At 38.5% G+C, this 24,302-nt stretch overlaps 1 long non-coding RNA gene across 2 annotated transcripts; it reads right to left on the bottom strand.

Moving 5' to 3' along the window:
* Positions 1-10,670: 10,670 nt before the first annotated feature.
* Positions 10,671-23,452, bottom strand: LOC147173504 (uncharacterized). 2 transcript variants are annotated; one of them, XR_015094797.1, is made up of 3 exons: positions 23,365-23,452; positions 22,228-22,360; positions 10,671-13,219 (listed from the first exon to the last, which is right to left on the bottom strand). It is a non-coding gene; the product is annotated as an uncharacterized LOC147173504 (long non-coding RNA). The 2 variants fall into 2 exon arrangements; XR_015094796.1 differs by lacking the exon at positions 10,671-13,219 and adding an exon at positions 13,252-15,808.
* Positions 23,453-24,302: the final 850 nt, after the last annotated feature.

Raw genomic sequence — 24,302 nt, 5'->3', positions numbered from 1 at the left:
AACAGAGCAGAGTATGTACCTCGAAAAAAGGCTGAGTATCTGCCCAAAACTGATACCTGCCTTGTATTGTACTCGCCAATCCCCTGTCAAAATCATGACTTTGATCACCTCAAATTACAATTTTTTTCCGTCTGTTAATTTTTTCTAAACCTATAACTTTGATCACCTAAAATTACAATTTTTTTCCGTCTGTTAATTTTTTCTAAACCTATAACTTTATTTTGATTTGTTTCTCTGATATTCCATAGCTTTGACATTTTCAGCATATTATTTACTATGTTATAAAGTGCAAGTACTAAAAAAAACAAAAAATCAGATTCCAGCTAAACCCTGGCCAGCCAATGATTTGGGTGCAAGTGTGGGGGCGGAGGGGGGTCGACTAGTTGTTCCTTGGTGCTAATCATTACCTCATTAAGAACTTACTAGATAACAAATTGCCCCCTGACCATCAGTCTGCGTCCATTGGGTGTCAGCGGCCCTTGACCTCTTACATGGCGCTGTGTTCGAGAATATCCTCATTTGACCCCTCGCAGCCATATGGAGCATAGCCTTGGTCCAATTGACGTGGATGTTGGACAAGACGAGAGGTCGAAGGTTAAATGACCAGGACTGTTTACAAGGAGGCGGTTCAAACAGTTTTTTCTCCTTGGCCTGTTTGTCTTGATCTCGTCTCGTTTTGTTATGATCCATTTTTACATTTTTCATTTGATCCGTTTCCGTGAAACGAGAATGCTGATTTGAATCTGACCCAGTGTCGTGTTTCCGCGCCTTCGTAGCATCTCCTCGCACGGGTTATGAATCTGATTAACGCACCGTTTGCCTTTGTTTAGTGTTTACATAAAGAGGCCCAGTGGGACCAGGCCCGGAGGTCAGCGGGTCGAAACGAGCTTGTCAGAGAGCCTTGTGACATTTCTTTCCCACGTTCCCAGTCTCCTATTGTCTGCCGCCGGGAGCCCCCTTTAACGTTTGGCCCTAGGAGGTAGTGTGGCGTGAGAGGGAGGCCTCGGGGCATTGGACCCTCAGCGGGTCCCTGGGAAACGGGCGTAACCAGGCGGGGCGGAGGCCAGCGCAGACAGCATGGGGTCATTTTCCGGCTTGCTGCCCCTCTTAAGGGGTTTGGAGCCCTGGATTGGCCCCTGGAGGAGAGATGGTGTGGAAGATGGTACAAAGGGCTTTGTCTATGTGTGTGCGTGCGTGTGTGTTCTCTGAATTTATGAATAACTAATCGTCATCATAGCTGAGGATGTAGAATAACGCCATGGTGATGTTATAGGACAATGATATCAGAGTTTAATTTATTCATGATACAAATCTGAAGTTTAGTAAATAGTGAACAATTCTTCAGAAGAATTGGCTTCAAAGGTGTTTATTGCCACTCCCAGTTGAAGTTTACTGTCAAATGTTTTCTATTGAACCCCAACCCCACCAACCACATTTGCCTTAAAGTGTGCTTAGCTTAATGCTAACAATTAGCATTCATGTGGCGATCTTATAACACTTTGAGCAGAAGACATTTGATTCAGTATTCAGGTGTACTGTCTTTATCCTCTGCAAAGAACATCTAATATGTGTATTAGTCGTATATTATATGTCAATTAATTTGGTCCGCTGCTATACTAGTATGTCAGTTACACACAAAGCAAATAATACGTCACTTTTTCTCTAATGTGTATTCACGAGTCGGCATTGTCTTGCAACATTAACACGCATTTCATTTTTCTTCCAGTAAGTAGACGTGCATTTAAATTTGACCCGGTGTCGTCCGATGGTGTCGTTGCTCGCTGAAACACTGAGCTATTGAATAATAAATTGACATCAGCAAAATGAATAAATAAAACATCCCATTCTGCCATTATCACTCTTTTCACCATCTACATGCCAGAGAGAAAAAGAGAGAGAGAGAGAAAACACACACATTCCAACTTCTAATCAGGTCATCCTTTTTTAATACTTGAATTTTCAGGCGGTCTGCCAGGAATCGTCGTGTTTGGTCATGTTAGACCACAGACCCTCACAAGTGAGACGAGGGTGCGCTCGCAGGCGTTGAGACACACGCTGGCCACACGCACACACAAAAGCACCATTTTGCAAAAGCTTAGTAATCTGGCAACAACAAAAAAAGAATAAAAGAAGAGGACTTACCTTTGTTGGAATTGGCCCAATTATTATTATTATTATTTTTTTAAAAAATTACGAGTGTTGCTGCTTTAGTGTAAATGTGTAAACTCTTGTGGCAATCCACTGCAGATGAATTGTAGACTTTTTGTATTATTAGTTGGTCGATTATATGATTTGATTAAAAAAATAATAATCATCATATTAAACACTATATCAATATAAAATATAGTAAGTAAAATGTAAAAACAGTTATACTATATTGATTGAAATGGATTCTTTCTTCTGTAAATTTGTCCAGTCCAGTAAAATACCTCGCGATACAAATGACCACAAAACTTTGCCTTTAAATATGTTAGCTTAATGCTAACATACAATGGGAAAGACCATATATGGACAAACATTGCTAAAACACCTTAAGGCTTAAGCAATGGATATTTGAACACAAACGATTCAGTAACAGATGTAGATAGACAATATAACAATACTCACAAGCATATTTTCTTTATCCTCTGCAAAAAAGAGACCAATATGATTGCAGTTTACTGACTTACTTACAGTAGTTGTAAGATTTATTTGTTTTTTTTCTGCATGACAGTATTATGCTGTCCATCGGTGGCCATGCCGCGCACACCAGAAGAAGCCAAAATGAATTAACAATGATGCACAAACTGTTCAAGTGAAAGAACAATGTACGTACATAATTAAGATATTATTTTTTGTTTTCTGCATTTTCCGTATTAATTTTTTTGTTGTTGCTTCATTTGGGGAGGCTGAAACGGATAAATGGCATTTCTATTCATTTCAATGAGGAAAGACAATTTGGGCTAAAAATTAATGAAATGATTGGGAATGTCACATGAGAGAATGGAGTGGGTTTGCTTCCGATATCAAGGCGCGAGCAATGAAAAACAACGTTCAATAAAATGTCGATCTATTGTAGATTGGCCTGCCCTGAACTTAATACCAGAAGCATGTCAGGCATTGGAACAAGACTGATGGAAATGCTCCACTCTTGCAAATTGTAGACAAAACATACCTCCGTTGACTGATTGTAGCTATTTTCTTGCCTCTTTCCTTAGCAAAATTGTTTCCTGGCCCTTAAGAATTGAGTGTGGGTTTTTTAAAAGACTTTAAACAACAGAATAGAATATTCAGCAGAACAACTTTGCAAAACTTAAATAGGCACTAAGAGTTTGTTGTTGTCTGGAAGAAAAGAAAAAAAAAGCATGTCCCAATGTTAAATGGTCTACAAAAGTTCCAAGCTGGGATTTTCAAATCGTCTGGGAATCCATTAGTGTAGTCGGCGATGCATTCTTCTACTTCACTGTTGCACGTGTTTGCTGGATTTTTTGTCTCATTTTGTATCCATTTTAACCTTACTACCTACAACCTGATCTTTACCAGAACACCACTGAACAGAATATTTTCCTCCCGCTCCCAGTTGAAGTTCACTGGAAAATAAAACAAAGAAAACTACATTCATTTGAACCAAAGCCCAAGTCAACAGGGTGGGATGTATATGGACAACTCGGATCAAACACCATAACTTCTGTTATCTTTTCATTGAAATTAAAGAAGTTCAGTGTCAATTCAGGCCTTTGATTTCCTCCAGACAGGACAAAAGTGGTCTTAAGGAGAACGTGTCCTTTTTGCACAGAAGGACATATAAGAAATACCATGCTTTCACAAGATATAACCAATTACAATGACAACAGCAAAGGCTCCAATATTGAACCCTGTGGAACACCATACCACGGTGGGGCAAAGTGGAACTCAGAGCAGCCAGGGCTAACACAAACAAATCCTGCCTGCCTTAATTAACTAATTAATTAAACATTTAATTCTCAGGCATTGGGCTCTTTTTAGCTCATATTAAAATGTGTTGCCTTAAAAATAAATCTGTAAAATAAATTTACCACCAAAAAAAACAAAACAAACCTGGAGCTCCCCTTTAATGAGGCATGTCCCAAAAATAGCGGCCTTCTTTTAACCGCTGTTCATTCTTTTTCATATCCAGTCCAAATAAATGTGTACATTACGTCCTGTCATCCGAGCTTGCACCTGAACTTGAGTATAAAGGCGTAGATTTATATGCATGTCCCCCCATTGATAGGAGGGTAAATACACACAAAGCCAAGGTGCCCCCTTCATTACCCACACAGTGTGTGTTTGCCCAGCAGTTAAATTCTTCAGCGAGATTGTTTGGCGAGTTGACAGCAGCCAAACTGCTGAAGGACACAGCAGTTCAGCAAACACAACCTCTCCTGATTGGCTCAGCGACAAGTCCAATCAGCAAAGTTTCGATGGTGGAGGTGCGAGCAGGTTGTGAGGAGGGAGATATTTGAGGGCTGTCGCCTGTCAATTAAAGCCGGCGCGAATGCCCGGAGGTGAAGTGCGCCCCGGCTGCGCTTGCCATCATCTCTCTTGTCCTGTAGGATGTGTGGAGATAGCCGAGGTGTCGTTCAAGCTCAAACAGGAAGAGCCTGTCAATATTCATCTATTTAATAGCCCCGAATGTGGCGCTCACGCTGCCTTTTGAAGACTGTGGGGTCTGCGTCTCGCTTTGATGTACTTTCATTGTCAGACTCGATCCGAAATCTTCCAAGATGGAATTGGTGACATTTTCTCGTTTTTCATTCATTCAATCCAACCTCAAAGGTTTCCTGCGCTACTTCTCTCCGTCCAAGGCGCTTTGTTGTGTGCAGGCTGGAATTCAAGTTGGCTCTAGTTACTCACTACGATTTCGATCGCCGGGTAATGGAACACCAGCAGATTTAGGTGAGGATGTTCCTGACAAAATCTGCATTTTGATGTCCCCTGCATGCTAAAAATTTCACCCTCATTAAGTGCATCGCTTTACTTTAGTTTCATTTCCTAAACGCAGAAACATCAAGTTATCAAACATCGCAAACAATGGGACAGTTAGTTTCATTCACACCTTTCACAGCAAATTTCGCGGTGTGAATTCAACACCTAAAGAGTTCAATTTAACACTGCGCCCAAGTGCATTTGGTCCTTATCAGAATTGGCGTTAATTGCCAGTGCAAAATTAACTTAAAACTGAATAAAACAAATTAATACGCGTCAACACTGCACAGTATTAATACAATTTAACACTAGAGGTTAAAGAATTCTAGAGAGAGTAAACATGACACCCGGAAGTGTTGATTATTTACTTTAATTTGCAGAAAAACAATCTGGTGAATGATTGTTTGGTGCAGTAAAAAGTGTATACAGAAAGCAAGCAACCACCTAGCTTGCACGTCACAACACAGATGAGCTAACTCATCAGGTCAAGACTCAGCTGTGTGTCTACCTGCACCTCAAACAGAAGTGGCACTCTTTTGAGGCCAAAAACGGGGCTAATGACACCACCTCCCATCTCCCACATAGTTCTGTCATCCCATCCAAAGAGATTGAGTTATTAACAAATAATAACCAGAAACTTTAAGGCTAATGGTGCGTCCATGTCCTGTTTGATTCCACCCAAATGACTGTCATTGGCTGACGGGGGCTTCTCTCCAATGTGTCTTAACTCATTCACTTCAATTGACGGCTATAGACGTCAAAAATTCATTTGAACTATTTCTATTTGTTTTACATTTTTTCCCACTTTTGTTAACAAAAATTATTAGAACAGTATTAGAACAAATATAAAATTTGGGATTAATTTGATTTATTTATTATGTAATTAATTTTTGATTAATTTTAATCATTTTTTCTTTAAAAAAAATCAATTTAAATCGTGAGTTAACTAGTGAAGTCATGCGATTAATTACGTTTAAAAAATTTAATCACCCGACGCCCCTAATTTTAAATATTTTTTTCTTAAAAAAAACATTAAAAATTATTAGAAAAGATTATTAAAAATTAGGGGCATCAGGCAATTCTTCTCCCTTGTCCTGCTTGTCAAAATCATGCGCCATTATGCAAATCATGTTTGAGCACACTCTCGCCAACATTTCCATTGTTAGCCATAGTGAATTTTCATGATTGCTTACCATCAATTGACTGTACGCATTTATGAAATGCACGAGAGGTTAAAAGATGTTTATAAATCTGGTATAATCTACCCCGGTCATGATTTTTCAAATGGAATTATTAATGTTACATAGTGTGCTTATCAATGCTACAGGTTCAGCATTATAAATACCAAATTAGAAAAAAAAAAAACCTATACACTCGCCATTAACATTTTAACAAGCAGTCAAATGCTGAAATTAAGACACACAAACAACATTTTTTTTATATATAAAATAAAAAACTAGGGAGTCTTCTCATGTAAACAAATATATTCGTAATAATTTATCTTGACTTACAATATCAATAGTCAGAGAGTATATCAACTATTTTGACATTTCTAAACGCTCCACATGATTCAGCCTTACAAGCTGCGTTTATTTGGCTAAATTTTATCATGTCTTTAACTAAAGAGGATTTTTTTTGTTTTGTTTTTGCCACTGATACTTGACTGAATGAGCAGATCTTACGTCAAATGTCAAAAGCCCTTCAAATTGGATTCAAAGTGATTTTTGCCAGTGATGATAAACGGCTATTTTGCATTTCTTGACTTGAAGGAAAATGGAAGTCAAGAGAGGGTGTGTCATCAAATCAAATCCATTTTCAGATTTTTCGGTTTTTGATATACATCTAGTGGATAAAAAATATTCATAAGCATATATTGTTTATCCTCTGCGTAGGGCGACTAATTATTACTGTGGCTTACTGAGATTATGAGACGAAGCAAAAAGCTCTTTAATTTCTTCAACATTTTAGTTAATTATGCCAATACTGTACTTTTTATAATGCGCATTTGTTATTTAAAAACACACTTTACTTTTTGTAAAAAAATTTTTTTAGGTTGTAAAGGATCAATGTCCTTTCTATTCAATGGGAAAAGAAGATACTGCATTTTCCTGATTATACTTTTACGGCATACAGTTGAAGTCAGATATACACATACACACGCACACCCCCACACGCACACACACACACACACACACACACACACACACACACACACACACACACACACACACACACACACACACACACAAAAAAAAAACATTAAAAATTATTAGAAAAGATTATTAAAAATTAGGGGCATCAGGCAATTCTTCTCCCTTGTCCTGCTTGTCAAAATCATGCGCCATTATGCAAATCATGTTTGAGCACACTCTCGCCAACATTTCCATTGTTAGCCATAGTGAATTTTCATGATTGCTTACCATCAATTGACTGTACGCATTTATGAAATGCACGAGAGGTTAAAAGATGTTTATAAATCTGGTATAATCTACCCCGGTCATGATTTTTCAAATGGAATTATTAATGTTACATAGTGTGCTTATCAATGCTACAGGTTCAGCATTATAAATACCAAATTAGAAAAAAAAAAAACCTATACACTCGCCATTAACATTTTAACAAGCAGTCAAATGCTGAAATTAAGACACACAAACAACATTTTTTTTATATATAAAATAAAAAACTAGGGAGTCTTCTCATGTAAACAAATATATTCGTAATAATTTATCTTGACTTACAATATCAATAGTCAGAGAGTATATCAACTATTTTGACATTTCTAAACGCTCCACATGATTCAGCCTTACAAGCTGCGTTTATTTGGCTAAATTTTATCATGTCTTTAACTAAAGAGGATTTTTTTTGTTTTGTTTTTGCCACTGATACTTGACTGAATGAGCAGATCTTACGTCAAATGTCAAAAGCCCTTCAAATTGGATTCAAAGTGATTTTTGCCAGTGATGATAAACGGCTATTTTGCATTTCTTGACTTGAAGGAAAATGGAAGTCAAGAGAGGGTGTGTCATCAAATCAAATCCATTTTCAGATTTTTCGGTTTTTGATATACATCTAGTGGATAAAAAATATTCATAAGCATATATTGTTTATCCTCTGCGTAGGGCGACTAATTATTACTGTGGCTTACTGAGATTATGAGACGAAGCAAAAAGCTCTTTAATTTCTTCAACATTTTAGTTAATTATGCCAATACTGTACTTTTTATAATGCGCATTTGTTATTTAAAAACACACTTTACTTTTTGTAAAAAAATTTTTTTAGGTTGTAAAGGATCAATGTCCTTTCTATTCAATGGGAAAAGAAGATACTGCATTTTCCTGATTATACTTTTACGGCATACAGTTGAAGTCAGATATACACATACACACGCACACCCCCACACGCACACACACACACACACACACACACACACACACACACACACACACACACACACACACACACACACACACACACACACACACACACACACACACACACAAACACAAACAAAAAGAGAGAGCAATGATGATGACATGTTGACCCGAGAAGGCTGCCAAATGAATAATACTGAGCTCTCCCCAAAAAATAATAATAATAGTGATTACCTCATTCACTGCCATAAATTCATAAAAAAAAAAGATTATTAAAATACAGGGGCAACAGGCGATTAACATTTTTAATTGTAATTAATCGCATGACTTCACTAGTTAAGTCACGATTAATCACAAATTTTATTTTTTCATACTCTTGTTAACAAAAGTGGAAAAAAATGTTAAACTAATAGAAATTGTTGAAATGAATTTTTGACGGTTTTAGTCGTCAATAGCAGTGAATCAATAAAAAAAAAATAATAATAATTAAAACTTTGGGGCGTCAGGCGATTAAAATTTGTAATCGTAATTAATCGCATGACTTCACTATTTAACTCGCAAATTTTATATCTGTTCTAAATGTACCAAAAAATCTAGGTTTTCATACTCCAGGGATGTGATTTGACCAAAGTGAAATTATCTGAAAATTTAGCCGGGGGTCTGGGGGTCGCGGGTACTCAGCTAGGTCCAGAGCTCATGGGTTTTCCGTGTTTTTAAGTACTTTCAATGCACTCAGATGACAAAGAAATAGACAAAACAACAGCATAAATTTTCAATGTATATTGAACTATCCCATATAAAATTGCAGTTTTAGTCAACTCAAAATCAGTCACATTCAAAAACATTGGACTGCCTTTGCTTTTAAAAACTATCACTGAGAATATCATCATATATATTTACCATGCAATAAATCATTTAATCAATCATTCTTAATTTAATACATAATGCATAACAAAAACATAAAATACCTCATGCAGCAAGCTCTGGTAAAAACACAATCATGCATTCGTCGAATGCATGATTGACTAAGATCATCTCTGTAACTGCATACATCAAGACAGTCAACATATTGAAACCTGAAAAGTGCAAACATGCAGCATTCATTTGAGTTTGTGTCAATGATTAACCATGTTAAATATTTATGGCCATTTTTATTACGTTATAATATTTTCGAAAATTTGATTTCGATTAATTTGAAACGTTTACCACCGACCTCAAAATTCACGACTCTGTCAGCAACTGGTGCAGATTGTTGGGGTGGATCACGTCTCTCTATTACCGCTTCCGATTGTGATGTCAATAAGGGATGGAGGCCGTAAAGTTTTGGAGTTTTCGTTTGGGCGCCGAAACTTCCAGCGATGGAATAATTTGTTCTTGACTGGAGTTTTTTCACGTGTTTTTTGCTCTTTGCGTGACTTTCAAGAGCTTTGAAACCTCTCCCACCATAGTCAATGGTATCATGGCACCAAATGCAAAGCGCTTTCCCGGCACGATCGATCTTCCGAATAAAGTCACTGAACAAATTCGTCACAGTCTTCTTTCCAACATTTGTAGATATATCCTTCTCTAACCAGTCCCATCGAAACTTGTTTTTTACGATCTTGTCAATTTCCTTAACTCGCGGAGCATCTTTGCGTTCGATCACGGACATCTTTCTTTAAACACCCGGTAAAAACGTCTGAGAAATGAACAATGGCATACTCCTATGCCTTTATAACAAGCGCGTTTATTGGTCAACAAACAATGGCATACGCCTATGCCTTTATAACAAGCGCGTTTATTGGTCAACACGGAGACTTCAGCCAATCGCAAGATCAGTTTCATTTCAGTTACGGAAACACTAAAATGGAACGCTGTTGAGAGACGAAATCGGATTTTTTACCACTTAAAAAATTGTAACATTTTATTTTTGGAGATAAAAAAAGCAGAATTCCGCGAATTAGCGGAAAAATCACATCCCTGATACTCTTGTTAACAAAAATGGAAAAAAAATGTTACACTAATAAAAATAGTAAAAATGAATTTTTGATGTCTATAGCTGTCAATGGCAGTGAATGAGTTATAGACTGTCGTTTTGGATCTTGTAAGAGTTTAACGTTCCTCAACTAACTAACTTCATAGCCAAGTCTCAAACTAGAGCTGTCATTTCTAGTAGGCCTTGTCCATGAACTGATAAAGCCTTTATGAATGGTGAACAGAGATGGGAAATCCAGGTCCAGAAAGTAAATACCCTGCCACAGTTTGGCTTTAGCCCCTGGTGCTAGCTAGTTAGCTAGCGCCCTAGCAGGTAAACAAGCACCATAGGAGCTAGCTAGAGAGATAGCGAGCTAGCACCTGAGGCTAAAGCCAAACTGTGGCAGGGTTTTTACTTTCTGGACCTGCATTTGCCACCTCTGATGGTGAAATATCTTCTAAGACATCCAGAACAATCTAGTTGTGACTGTAGTGGGCAGTGCAAACGGTTAAATAAGGAGCATGGTCTTTCTCTTGTCATGAAGTCTTTTTTTTTTTTTTAAGATTCTAGCTGTAGAATGGAACTCGAGAGCTCTCACGCCTCACAGCCTGAAGCCGTAATGTCTAAAAACCTCCAATTTTGCCGTCTCATATTTAGCTCATTTTGGTCTTCTCGTTTCTTCCGTAGCACCGCATGCTCCCCACATCTTTAGTCGCCATTCTGCCACATTTTGGCTCCGTGCGTACTCTGGAGGGCCTACACACGAGCAGATAAGAGGAAATGAAGTCTCGTCGGCACAATTTGAAGCGCGCTTTGAAGCCGAATGTGAAGTAGAAGTGCTGCGGCCGGCAAAGTAAGGGCCCTCTCGTTAAAAGCACTTTACCTGTGCTCCCCCCATGGATCATTGCGCTCATTAAACCGATTTGAAGTTGCATTCATATCACAATTACTTCCGGCACTAACTGTTCATGGGCACTAGGGTTGAAAGAGGAAGAGAAATGTGTTTGACATTTTCTTTTATATCTCTCTATTGGATGGCACTAGAACTCATCTTGAGGTAGAAAGTAAAGCATAAACTAACCTTGACCTTTTCTAAAACAAAATGTGTAGTATTAATCTGTATAGGAAGTCTAAAAAAGTAAAAATCAACTTTGTCGCTTATTTTTTGTGGCATCACTTACACTATAATTTAGTGCTTCAGATTTGATGGTCGGGCTTTTTATGTAAGTGCTTAAATATGCAACCCAATGACAAGAGACACAACTCTCCTCAAGATTGTATCCACTTCACATTTTAGTTTAACAAAGCGATGGAACTAAGGTTTGAAACACTGTTCGACCTCCTTTGTGGTACATAAAATATGTAACAATATGTTATTGTTTTTGAAGTTTACTATACAATTTAAAAACAATAAAACACATAGGACTCTGTTTTCTTATAAGGTTATAAGTTTTGATTGATTTTGCAAGGCCCACAGAATATTGTGTTCTATTGCTATAAAAACATGGAACCTATCATGGAACCTACAGTTTTGCAGCAATTAGCATTAGAATATAGCTAAGTTTCATCATTATTCATAAACCTGCTTAAAACAGTGGGTAAAAGAGCTATTTTGCAACATGGTCCTGGTTGAGCTCTTACACTCTGCTGCCACATGCTGGCCGTTTTTGTAATAACTACCATTGCTTTAAGCATTCTCTTCAGTTTAGAGGCTGATCAAAGCCTTCTGTGTGTTCTAACATAAAAAAAAACACAATATAAAAAACAAATATGTCTTTGGCAACATGGTAATATTTAAAATAGAACGTATTTGATTATCTTCCCATGTTTCTTTTCTTCTGGTTCTTTTATTAACATCGCCTGGTATAGTTAAAGCTAAGTGTTCATGCAAATGTGTATTTTCAACAGAGAAAAGCTAGGAATTGTAGCATATGTTTGCACGCATTTATTTGGAAAGGTTGCTCATGTGCTTGCGTTTATACTGCATGCGTAATGGCCTCTCGCGGTTACTGCCTAAGGCAATACCACAGGATGTAATCCCATGTATGCCTCCAGTCGCTTAGCTGCCTGCCTGGATGTGGAGAAGCGTTTTAGCCCCTGCAGTTTGCTGTAGGGCACAAGTGCTCACCCTCCAATGCGGCAACAGGCAGCAGCCACCCGGTGTGGCTCTGACACCGTTTATCCTGCCCGTGACTCTTTTCGCCCCTATATCTACGTGGCCCAGTTCAATTTGCGGCACGAAGAGATGGCTCAAGGAGGTAGAAATTGACTTTTGACAGCCATTATACTAAAGTATGCACACTTTTTACAAATTTTTATCAGTGTCTGGAGGTGAGGAGCCCTCGCTTGGCAGGAAATCAAATCATCTCATGAATGTGCGGCCTTATCGTGATTGACACTTACTTGTGCAAAAAGCTAAGATCCTTTGGTGCTAAATTCAAGCTAGCTGACAGCCAATCATAATTCATTTGACAAAGGAAGCAGTGAGACAGTTGATTCATAAAAATATTATCTCTCTGGTATCTCTATGTTTGGGGTATATTTAGTTAATCTTACTGGACAAATACTACATTTTCATGAAGATGTTCCTTAACAGGTCAAGTTTTTTCCTGTGAACAAAATTCAGAGGCGGCCACCTCCACCTTATTTGCTCACCACCCTCCAGCCTAAGTGACTAATAATGAATGAATGCTTTAACATGATAATAGTCATATTCTTATTGGAACTATTATTCTTATTATTGAAACATGGAATTATATGTTGCCTGTAAAAAATGAAAGTGAGTCAGTCGAATTTACATGCACGTCATGGCGCAGGATGGCGGCCGATAACTCTGAGTACCGATACCCATCATAGTCAGGATGATGATATCACCTCGTGTAGTTAAGATGGGGATGATGATAACCTTTCTTCCATTTCCCCACCACGAAGCTTTCTCGTACCCTGATCTCACCTCTGATGTCTTTGGCTGTAACAGAACACAGCAGAGAGGCAGATCAATAGGTGTCATAATCGATAGGTCAGGATGAGGAACAGCGGCGAGGTCAGCACTGATCGATTCCCACATTATTGCACTGCAACCTCTTCTGCCGAGGGTTGGTCATTATCTACGAGAACCAGCAGGGGTACCAGCACCCCCCCGCCTGCTCTTGCTAACATCAACTAATCCTACTTATTAGTTGCGCTCTGGCTGGATGAGCAGATGACAACATTTGCTACATCAGTGAGTGATGTGATAGCTGTCTGGTCCTCACACCCTTGACCCTTCTCTCTGTGAGTGTGGTCCTCGTTAGAAGAAAGTCAGCTCGCTTCCTGCTGCGTGGATCTGCTTCTATATGACCATCAATAGTGAGTGAGCTGCTGTACGTGGCTGGCACACCATGACGCTTCAGGGCCAGTATTGTTGAGCTCTGGGAGGCTATCCTGAAGCAGTGGGGTTTCTAAATCAGAAATATTACAGATAAGAGCAATCATAGTCCAGCATGCGGCTTAGCGGGACGTCGACCTCATGTCTTGACGACTGGTTGACCAGGTTGAATTGAATGTGATTTTCATTTTCCACCTATGTCTGGAGTTGTTTGAAGATTTGGTGGATGTTTGTCTGTTGCGGATGTCACCTGATCTGTATGATCTGAATGACTGGAGTCAGAATGTATGATTTATCTCACTGAAAGCTAGCACCGTGTGACCAGATTTTGAAAATTAAAAACCGAGACTGAAAGTCAAATATACAATCAATTCTCACCAAGAACTATGACATGCACATGGCCCAAAACTTGGACGCTGGGATGCAACCTTTGTAAAAATGAGACAAAACAATGGTACTGGCGAAATCTGCCGGGACTCGGGACACAAGGATCAGATTTGTTTACATCTGCTCACCTTAAGCTAGCTGCTAGCATCCATGTTGTTGTACAGTAACATTCAAAACCAAAGTCAAGATCTGGACTTTTAGGAGTTGATAGGAGTGAGTAAAAACAGACATAGTATAGTATTCAAGAGTTTGTCAAGAATAACCCCAAGGAGAAGCTTAAAATCACTTTAAGCCTTTGTTACGGTTTCCAAAGGATCTCTTACACACCAAAGTGTCAACATGAATGGCAGTTGCCAAATACTTAAATAAATAATCTCAAAACGTCAATAGAAAATTATCTTACAATAGCATTTAGTTCCGTTTCAGAAATATGAATGACTGCAGCATTCTGTAACCTTAAGTTGATTTATGGACCAGAGGAAAAGTGCAGTCAGTCGTCGATGTTCCAATAACAGTCATATTTATTAATAAGGTAAGCTAAGCTAAAATAAGCTAAGATAAAATAAGCAGAACTGTTCTTGCAGTTTTGATAACGAATGGTGTTGAGAATAAAGCCGACATTCCTGATGTCTGAAATGTTTCAAGATCAGAACCGACCAGTCTCAAGTAATACTTGTAGCTAACATTCAGTAGCCTAAGTGTAGAAATGAATCCAGTCTCAAAATCAAACCAGGTAGACATAACCACAATTTGCCTTTATACTACCAGGTAGCTTCTTTTTTTTTTTTACCTTTTAAACTTATTTTGCCAATGCTACTTAGTTAAAAATGATATTAGCAAAAAACCCACACCACCTCAACCACGCTAAGGTAATTTAATTATGGTCTTTTCACATTCAAACGTGTGCCTCCCTCTGGGTCTAAGGCCTCAGCCTTCAACCGAGTCCTTCTCCAATGCCAGGCCTTCAGTCTTTCCTTTGCTCTGTCCTTCCATTCAAAGGGAATGCGTAACTGAATTTGAAATAGAGGGCCTTTTCTTTCAAGGGCCGCGGCTAATGAGACACTTTTCCTTGAAATCCAGGCTGCAGCATCAGAGACCCTGATGGGCGAGGCCTGAAGATGATAACCAGCAGTGTACATCAGGTGTTGGACTTCTCCGTTGAGACAAGGAAGGCTTTTTTATTATTTTTATTATTTGTCCACGTAGGGCTGGTACCTTGAGAATGGACACCAGCTAAGCCTCATTTTGCATACATGTATTAGGGGCCGTAGCGGATAAAAAGACAAGCCTGGAAAAGCTTTGTACAGAAGTAGAAGGTGACAATTAGATAGAGATGGTAAAAAGGACTCCGGAGTAGGTCCGAGCGAGTTGTGGAAAGACAGCGGAGAGAGTCAAAGCGATGGGAAGGGGGTGCGGGCCCCATAGAAACAGGTACACTTGACAGTTAGCGGTTCGGGGATCATCTTAGAGACACTGCATGGGTGCGTTGATGAAAGGAATCAAGAGCTTGGCGTCTTAGGGGGTTCTGTTTTTAATCAGGGGCCCCTGAGGAGAGAACCATGCAGCCTGTGGGCCCCTGGCTGCTGCTAACCACTGTCATGCTAATAAAAGAGACTCAGGGTGTGAATGGAAAGGCTAGCTTGTTACCAGCGTCCTAATTAACGCATGTGGCGTGAGGATATATGGCTGTGTGACGGTTTTGTGCATCTTTAATGAGGTGTCTGAGTGTGTGTTTGCCTGTCAAGATGACGGAATGGGCAATGAGTGAGACGGAGGTCCGGCTGGGCTGAAAGCAGATCCACCCTGGAATAGCGCAGAAAAACATTTCAGGGAATTAACAACATTTTGAGACTCATCATAAATAAGAATGTGAATTTTATTCTCAAAGTATAACAAATGCTAGTTTCTGGGTGGAAGCTTAATTAAGGGGTTAATTAATTTGATGAGTGTTTCTTGCTTTGGTATGATAACACACAAACTACGATAACATGGGGAATTTTGAAAACTTGGGGACTCGCCAGTAGTAACAAGGGACATGTTTGCTATATTTGACAAGGAAATATTCTTGAATTGGCTTTTGTTATCCACAGTTTGTGAAAATAGGACAGATGGGGAATAAATAGGGCGAGCAGATTTTAAAAATGAAGAACTGGGTGGCATGGCTCAGTGGTAGAGCGACCGTCTCCCAATCCGGAGGTTGTGGGTTGGATCCCATGCCATTGTGACCACGTCGAAGTATCCTTGAGCAAGATACTAAACCCCCAGTTGTTTCTGATGAGTGGTCGAATGTAAAGCATTTTGACGGCCTTGTAAGCGCTAATAAGTACCATTTACAATCCCCTTGAAAATCAAATATACAATAAATTCTCACAATGAACCATTTATAAGAAATGTAATTGCTATTTAATCTGGTAACTGGTGGTTCTGTTATTACGTAGGTTGACAATTCAACAGCTGTAAAATAATAAATAATACAATGCACTTACCGTTATTTAAAATGTTTTGCTCGGTCCCGGCAGCTATTTGAAGCTGGCTGTGCCGTTGACCTCGCGCATTGTAACATTGGAAATACGCCGCCAGAATAGCTCCGCTTGCATTAGGCTAGTAGGACTACATTTCCCATGTTTCTTAGACACTGAAGTAGGAAGTAGTTGTAGGTCTGACGAAAACCCGTCTGCTCGATATTTAAATTCCTTTTTAATTGGGTTATCGTATGACTCGCTATGGCAAATGTTTGATTGACATGCACATGGCCCAAACAATTGGCTTGCTGACGGGACATCAGGACGTGACCTGTGTAAAATTTGGATAAAACAATGAGGCTGGCGAAATGCGCTACACAAGGCTCAAAACCCACACTGTCCCTTTTGAGACGATTGGTCACCCTAGGAATGAATGAAATTGCTAAATCAGGCTAGAGGTCCAATTACACCCATGCGCAAACTGTGAAGAATTAAAAGAATTAGAGATGATTTTCTAGAGATGTGACCCACTACATGAATATCTGCTCCACTTTTTCCTGTCAATCATATGACATCCTTTAAAAAAAAAAAATCCATTCTGCATTTTTAAGGCAGGTCCTTTCAAGTGTACTGAAGTGCCTTTATTTTGTTGTGCCAGTACAGTCGCATGATTAGCAGCCCACCTCCCCAACATGATTTGCCCCCCCCCCCATTTTTAAAGTGCCATTATAAAATTGTCAAGGGGTTCTTCTCCCTTGTCCTGCTTGTCAAAATCATGCGCCATTATGCAAATCATGTTTGAGCACACTCTCGCCAACATTTCCATTGTTAGCCATAGTGAATTTTCATGATTGCTTACCATCAATCGACTGTACGCATTTATGAAATGCACGAGAGGTTAAAAGATGTTTATAAATCTGGTATAATCTACCCCGGTCATGATTTTTCAAATGGAATTATTAATGTTACATAGTGTGCTTATCAATGCTACAGGTCGAGCATTATAAATACCAAATTAGAAATAAACAACCTATACACTCGCCATTAACATTTTAACAAGCAGTCAAATGCTGAAATTAAGACACGCAAACAACATTTCTTTTTATATAAAATACAAAACTAAGGAGTCTTCTCATGTAAACAAATATATTTGTAATAATTTATCTTGACTTACAATATCAATAGTCAGAGAGTATATCAACTATTTTGACATTTCTAAACTCTCCACATGATTCAGCCTTACAAGCTGCGTTTATTTGGCAAAATTTTATCATGTCTTTAACTAAAGAGGATTTTTTTTTTTTTTTTGCCACTGATACTTGACTGAATGAGCAGATCTTACGTCAAATGTCAAAAGCCCTTCAAATTGGATTCAAAGTGATTTTTGTCAGTGATGATAAACGGCTATTTTGCATTTCTTGACTTTCGATGTGGTTTGAATGTTACAATGGTTGCGTCTGCAGGGATGTAAGTTTAAGTGAAGGAAAATGGAAGTCAAGAGAGGGTGTGTCATCAAATCAAATCCATTTTTTTGATATACATCTAGTGGATAGAAAATATTCACAAGCATATATTGTTTATCCTCTGCGTAGGGCGACTAATTATTACTGTGGCTTACTGAGATTATGAGACGAAGCAAAAAGCTCTTTAATTTCTTCAACATTTTAGTTAATTATGCCAATACTGTACTTTTTATAATGCGCATTTGTTATTTAAAAACACACTTTACTTTTTGTAAATTATTTTTTTTAGGTTGTAAAGGATCAATGTCCTTTCTATTCAATGGGAAAAGAAGATACTGCATTTTCCTGATTATACTTTTACGGAATACAGTTGAAGTCAGATATACACATACACAAGCACAACCCCACCCCCCCACACACACACACAAACACAAAGAGAAAACAAAAAGAGAGAGCAATGATGATGACATGTTGACCTGAGAAGGCTGCCAAATGAATAATACTGAGCTCTCCCCAAAAATAATCATAATAGTGATGACCTTATTCACACTGTCATAAATTCATTTAAAAAAAAGATTATTAAAAAAACAGGGGCAACAGGCGATTAACATTTTTAATTGTAATTAATCGCATTACTTCACTAGTTAACTCACGATTAATCACAAATTTTATTTTTTCATACTTTTGTTAACAAAAGTGGAAAAAAATGTTAAACTAATAGAAATTGTTTAAATTAATTTTTGACGGTTTTAGTCGTCAATGGCAGTGAATCAATAAAAAAATTAATTAATTTTAACTTTGGGGCGTCAGGCGATTAAAATTTGTAATCATAATTAATCGCATGACTTCACTAGTTAACTCACAATTAATCACACATTTTATCTGTTATAAATGTACAATACAAAATTCTAGGTTTTCATACTCTTAACAAAAGTGAAAAAAAAATGCTAAATAGAAATAGTTCAAATGAATTTTTGACGTCTATAGCCGTCAATGGCATGAGATAATTAATTAATAATAATCCATCCATACATCTATTTTCTTAACCGCTTATATGTATATATACATATATATATATATATACATATATATATATATATATATATATATATATATACACACATGTATATATAATAAGGAAATCCGATATCTGTACCTTTTACTCCTTACGTTGTCATAATGAGCTGGTTATTTAACAGATAATGACACATATAGAGAGAGAAAGTCAACCGCAGTTGAGATCTTAATGGAATGAACTCTTTAGCTCTTATAAGGTAGACAAAAGAGGAACATAAACCAGGGAACAGATTTCAGAAAAGCAAGATACTCTGAATTCGTCCCCGTCCATTGCTTTATTTCAGAGATTTGCTTGACATCTGCTAAAATAATGACGCTGTACTTCTACGGTCATTTTGCCTACCGTTTATGCAACGCAGTAAAGAAAATTCTAATTAAGAGCTAGCTAGCGAGCAGGCCTTTTGTTTTGACACCCCTGATCCGGAAAATAGCTCCATATCGTTTGTTTGTGCAGGCAGACGAGTCATGTGAGTGACAGTGAACGTGATGTGCGGCGACGACGGAGCTGCTTCGCATTTCCTCTAATTGCTCCATCCGTGTTGCATGTTTGGCATGGTAAAGTAGCTGGGAACATACATTCGACGTACAGACAGTCAAGTAGGAATGGATGCGCGTTTGTGCCTTTATTATTCTTGAAGGACACAGAGGTGACGGCCTTGTTTGTACACCTCTGTGGCATAATAATGTCCTGCTTTCAATCTCTAGCCCTTTAAAGAGGAAAAAAATAGCGGTGGGGCCTCGGCGGCCAATCAGGTGTCGGCGATGCAGGCCGTAGGTTTTGTTCAAAGCGGCGGCGGACACGGAATCACTTTTGATTCGCTCAAAGGAATCAGGATTGGAGGAAATCCTTGCAAAAGGCTGGAAAACGCCCTGATGTGCGTTGATGCTGTTTTAATGAAATAGTTGCTAGGTTACACTATGCAGGGTAGTGTGGCACCGGCGCCTCCGTGTGTGTGCGTGTGAGTGAGCTAAACAATGAACAACAATTCCACACCCGTCTCATACAGACGGGGTGGGGAGCATACGGCCCGGGGGCCAAATATGTCCGGCCAAAGCATTTGATCATAAAGAAATAAAACCTCACAGGAACTTTAGCAGAAGTCACAAACACTACGAATGTAAAACAGATACAAGTGATGTGACTTTTAAGTTATTTTTTTTATATTTTTTTTATACCGACCGTCAGTCAGCTGATTGTCAGATGGACAAGTCTTTAAAAAAAAAAAAGAAAGTCTTTAAGCTACCACTATCTATTGAAAATTGCTGTCAAACTAAACGAAGCAATTACATGTTGTTTATTTAAAACAAGCCTTTTAGTCCACTAGCTTAATGCTAACACCATAGACGAGCTAACGAATAGCATTGGTGTAATGTGTTGCAGAAGCAACACTGCAACACATTACAATAACAATACTCAAAGGCATATATTTGTTACCTCCTGCGACGAGCGACTAAAATTATTTCCGTACAGAGGATCTGAAACGGTTTCTCTCTCCAATATACGGGTAATATGTATTCTTTATAATTATTGACTATTGTCTACAATTTAGGACATCTAGTTAGTTATGAAGCTAACAATAAGCCATCTAAACTAAACTGGCCACACAAGTAAAATTATAATGAAAATATAGATTTGTTGGACAAAATGATTTATTTATTTATTTTAGGTCATACGAGCCACATTATATCCAAATATGACCACTACATATGGGGTAACTTTGTTCTTTTTTTACATGTTTGTGAGACTGTGTCCTCTCAGTGGGTTTTTGACGGTCTTAAGTTCTAAAGTTCTTGGCAAAGAGTCAGAAGGAAAAGCAAAATTTTAATTTAATTTAATTTTTAATTTAATTTGTATTTTAAGTTCATCCTTAATTGCGTGTATTATTTTGACGGCTATCAGAAATAAGGCTGAACAGGCTAATTTCTAGGCTAATCGGAATGCTAGCTAATTAAATGACAGATGTAGCAATGTAGCTTGTGTGATAGTTGATTTATATGAGTTTTCTGTTTGTTTTTCACACACAAAAAAAGCCTTTTTAAAGATCGTTGTGTTTTGTGTTGATTCAGGCACCCAGGATACCTGATTAGCGATAATGCTAAATGCCCAAAATTGATTAAATAAACAAATCAGTTATCAGTTTGTATTCATTTATTACTGTTAACTAATAAATAGCATTTGTAGAATTGTATACAAGCAATATCGTGATACTGTCAAATACTATTTTAATATACGCCGCAAGCAAGTAAAAAAAAACCCCAAATGACCAAATGGCCGCCGGGTTGTAATTTGGACTGGAAACTCTTTCTCACTTCAAGTTGAATGGTGTGTGCATGCATTTTCCCTCCCCCACATTGCCGTCTTTATTTTAAACATTCTACCTCCTCTTCGCCCTGAGTCTGCTTCCCTCTATGCCATCAGAGATAATGTCGTCATTTAAAGCCGCTATGCATTGTGCACGATGACTGATGCTTGCTTTTCTTGCTTAATATGCGCCCGCCAACGCCGGATAATAGTCTTTTTGTCGCAAGAATAAAGGAAATGCCTTCAAAAGGAACCGGGCATTTTATGTTATATCCACTAATGTGTTAAAAGTGATAGATAATTCTCTCCTTTCATTAGGAGCTAAATTGATAATGATGAAAGTCTGCGCCATTTTCTATTAAAAAAAAAAAAAGGTTTTCTTTGACATTGAGTGTCTAGTCTGGTGTGTCCCCAGACTACCATTCAAGCGATGGCATGCATGTTCAACCAAACTGAGGGCCCCCTCCCAAATGTCTAGGGCCCATTTTTCCCCCGAGGGACTCATTTGAGATGACTCCGGTGACCCGCCGCCTCTGTCGCTGGTCAGCGCACGGCGCGGACGGCGCGGTTTGCGGTCAAGAGGTCACGGGTGTGCACACTTTTGTAACCGCATAATCTTAGTTGTTTATTTTTACTTCCAATCTTGTTTTTTTTAAATTATATCACAAAAATCTTGCATTTGAGCAAGGGCGTGTAGAGATTATTTTTTTAAATTCACCACATATCCTTATTTGATTATATTTTCTTGTCAAAATGATGTTCTTTAGTGAGGGCACTCCTCTTCTATTCAAACAAGAAAAAAGATGACGACAAGCTCCCAGTTGTCTTTAAAATCAAGTGTCAATCAAGAGCCTTGCGAGTGACACTAATATATAACATTTTGCAGAATTCCCTATCAAAGATCTCCAGGATGCTTGCCTGGTTGGTGCTGTCCTCCTACTCCTCTTCATCTTCATCTTCATCGTTGGGACTTGAAGGAGGGCAACAACGGTGAAGAGGAGAGACCTTCATCTCTGACCAACTGCATTCAACGCCAAGTCATGGAATCCATCTGTGAGCAACAATACACGAGTGCTCACTGATTGGATGCCAGTTAACACACACATACTTGTACTTGTACTTCTATAATTGTGAGGACATCCATAGACATAATGCATTTCCTAGCCCCTTCACCTAACCCCAACCATCAAAAATGATTGCCTACCCCCATTCCTTACCCTAACCTCAATCACAACCCAATTCAAACCTAAACTCTAAAACCAAGTCTTGGCCCTCAAAAAGAGGTCTTGAGTTGTGAGGACCGGCTAAAATGTCCTCAATCTGTTGACGTCTTTTGGTCCTCACAATGTGGCGTGTACAAGTACACGCACACACACCCTCTTGCATGCAATGTCACACTCGTTTGGTGGCACCAGGGGGCACTCCACTCTGTTGGTTGATGTGAAGGAGGAGACTCATCATGAGAACAGTAGCAGGATAACAAAGATTAACCTCTATGTTAGATGTTGGAAATCTCTTTGTAATGATAAATGTCATATGTGCATATCAGTAACGCGTGCAGTTGACGATGGATTACACAAAACGCAAGTTAAATAAAATCATCACTCAATTCAAATCACACACCCTTAATGTATAATCTCTACCCGAACCCTAAACCCTGCCCTAACCATATCTAATCCTAACTACTAAATACACATGACAAAAAGTTGGAAAACCTGTCTATGCATATTGTGTTCTCTGCATTCCTCCTATTTTACCCCAATAAAGGCAAGCTATGATTGAAATAAAGGTTTAAAAAATCATTACACTGTCTCCACTACTGTACAGTATATGTTCTGAGTCTCAAATATAAGTGCATAGCTCCCTTAGTTGCGCTTAACAGCCACAGACACAAATGATTTTTTTTGACTGCTGAATTTATTGCTTCTTGCCAATAAATCCACCCTGAAAACTGGAGCAAAACACACATACAAACATAACAATTATCATAAAGAAAATAAACACAACTTAGATTTAACTTACACAAAGATATTGACAGACACAAAATAAACAAACCTTGTTGGCTGTGTGTAATGTCCAAAAAGGAAACTAGGTTTGTTTTCTTCTGTCTTCGTTTTTCTTTCTCTTCTTCCTAAACTCTTCCTCTACTTACTTACTCACCGACATACACACGTCCACCCCGCTACAGCGCCCTCTCTGGTGTGGGTGGCGACAAACACCCAAAATCAAAGAAAACAAAATGCACAAAATTAACAATGTGGCAGTTACAAAGTGTATTATTTTCCACTAACATCACAAAGGTAGTATAGAGTATGACACAAACACCCAGCTGCAAATGATGCGGACTGTGGATTGATTTTCCTACAGAAAAGTACATTTAAGTGGCCATTGACAGCCTCAATCAGTGCTTGTTTGCGCAAGGACACACTTTATTAAATGACAATAAAAGTAATATTGATTCTAACTAGGAAAAATATCAACAGCCAAAAATGAGGGGTTATTGTAGTTAATACACTTGATAAGTGGATATTTCTTTGAATCGTGAAATCTATTGAGAACTCTGTACACAATCTCTCTTGAATGACTATATAGGTTTGAAAAATCGAGTAGCTAAAGCGAGTGAATGGGGGAAACCTCTTCACCAATCTGGTCTATGTGGAAAGCGTCTAATCTCTTATTGATCTGTAGCTACCAATGAATGCATTGGCCCAGTTCGGCCACTCGGCCGACAATGGCACTCGAGGCCTGTATTATGTGGCCTGATGTAATTCCCAGAAGAAAGCTTGCGCTGAGAGGACTTTGGAAGCATTTGTCATTTGGCAGAAGCAAAACACGCTAAATTGATGGCCACTGACCATCTTAGTCAATAGCAGTTTACACAAGGACATATCATAACTGGAGTGGTAACAGTCTTATTGCGGTATTAAGGATACTCCCCCCCCCCCCAAAATAAATAAAAACACACAATGGAGATACTTGAATGCAATGGTGCT

This window comes from Leptonotus elevatus, chromosome 5, assembly GCF_054856555.1.
Source record: "Leptonotus elevatus isolate MCC_2025b chromosome 5, RoL_Lele_1.0, whole genome shotgun sequence".
Lineage (NCBI taxonomy): Eukaryota > Metazoa > Chordata > Actinopteri > Syngnathiformes > Syngnathidae > Leptonotus > Leptonotus elevatus.
This window is presented reverse-complemented; position numbering and strand designations above follow the sequence as displayed.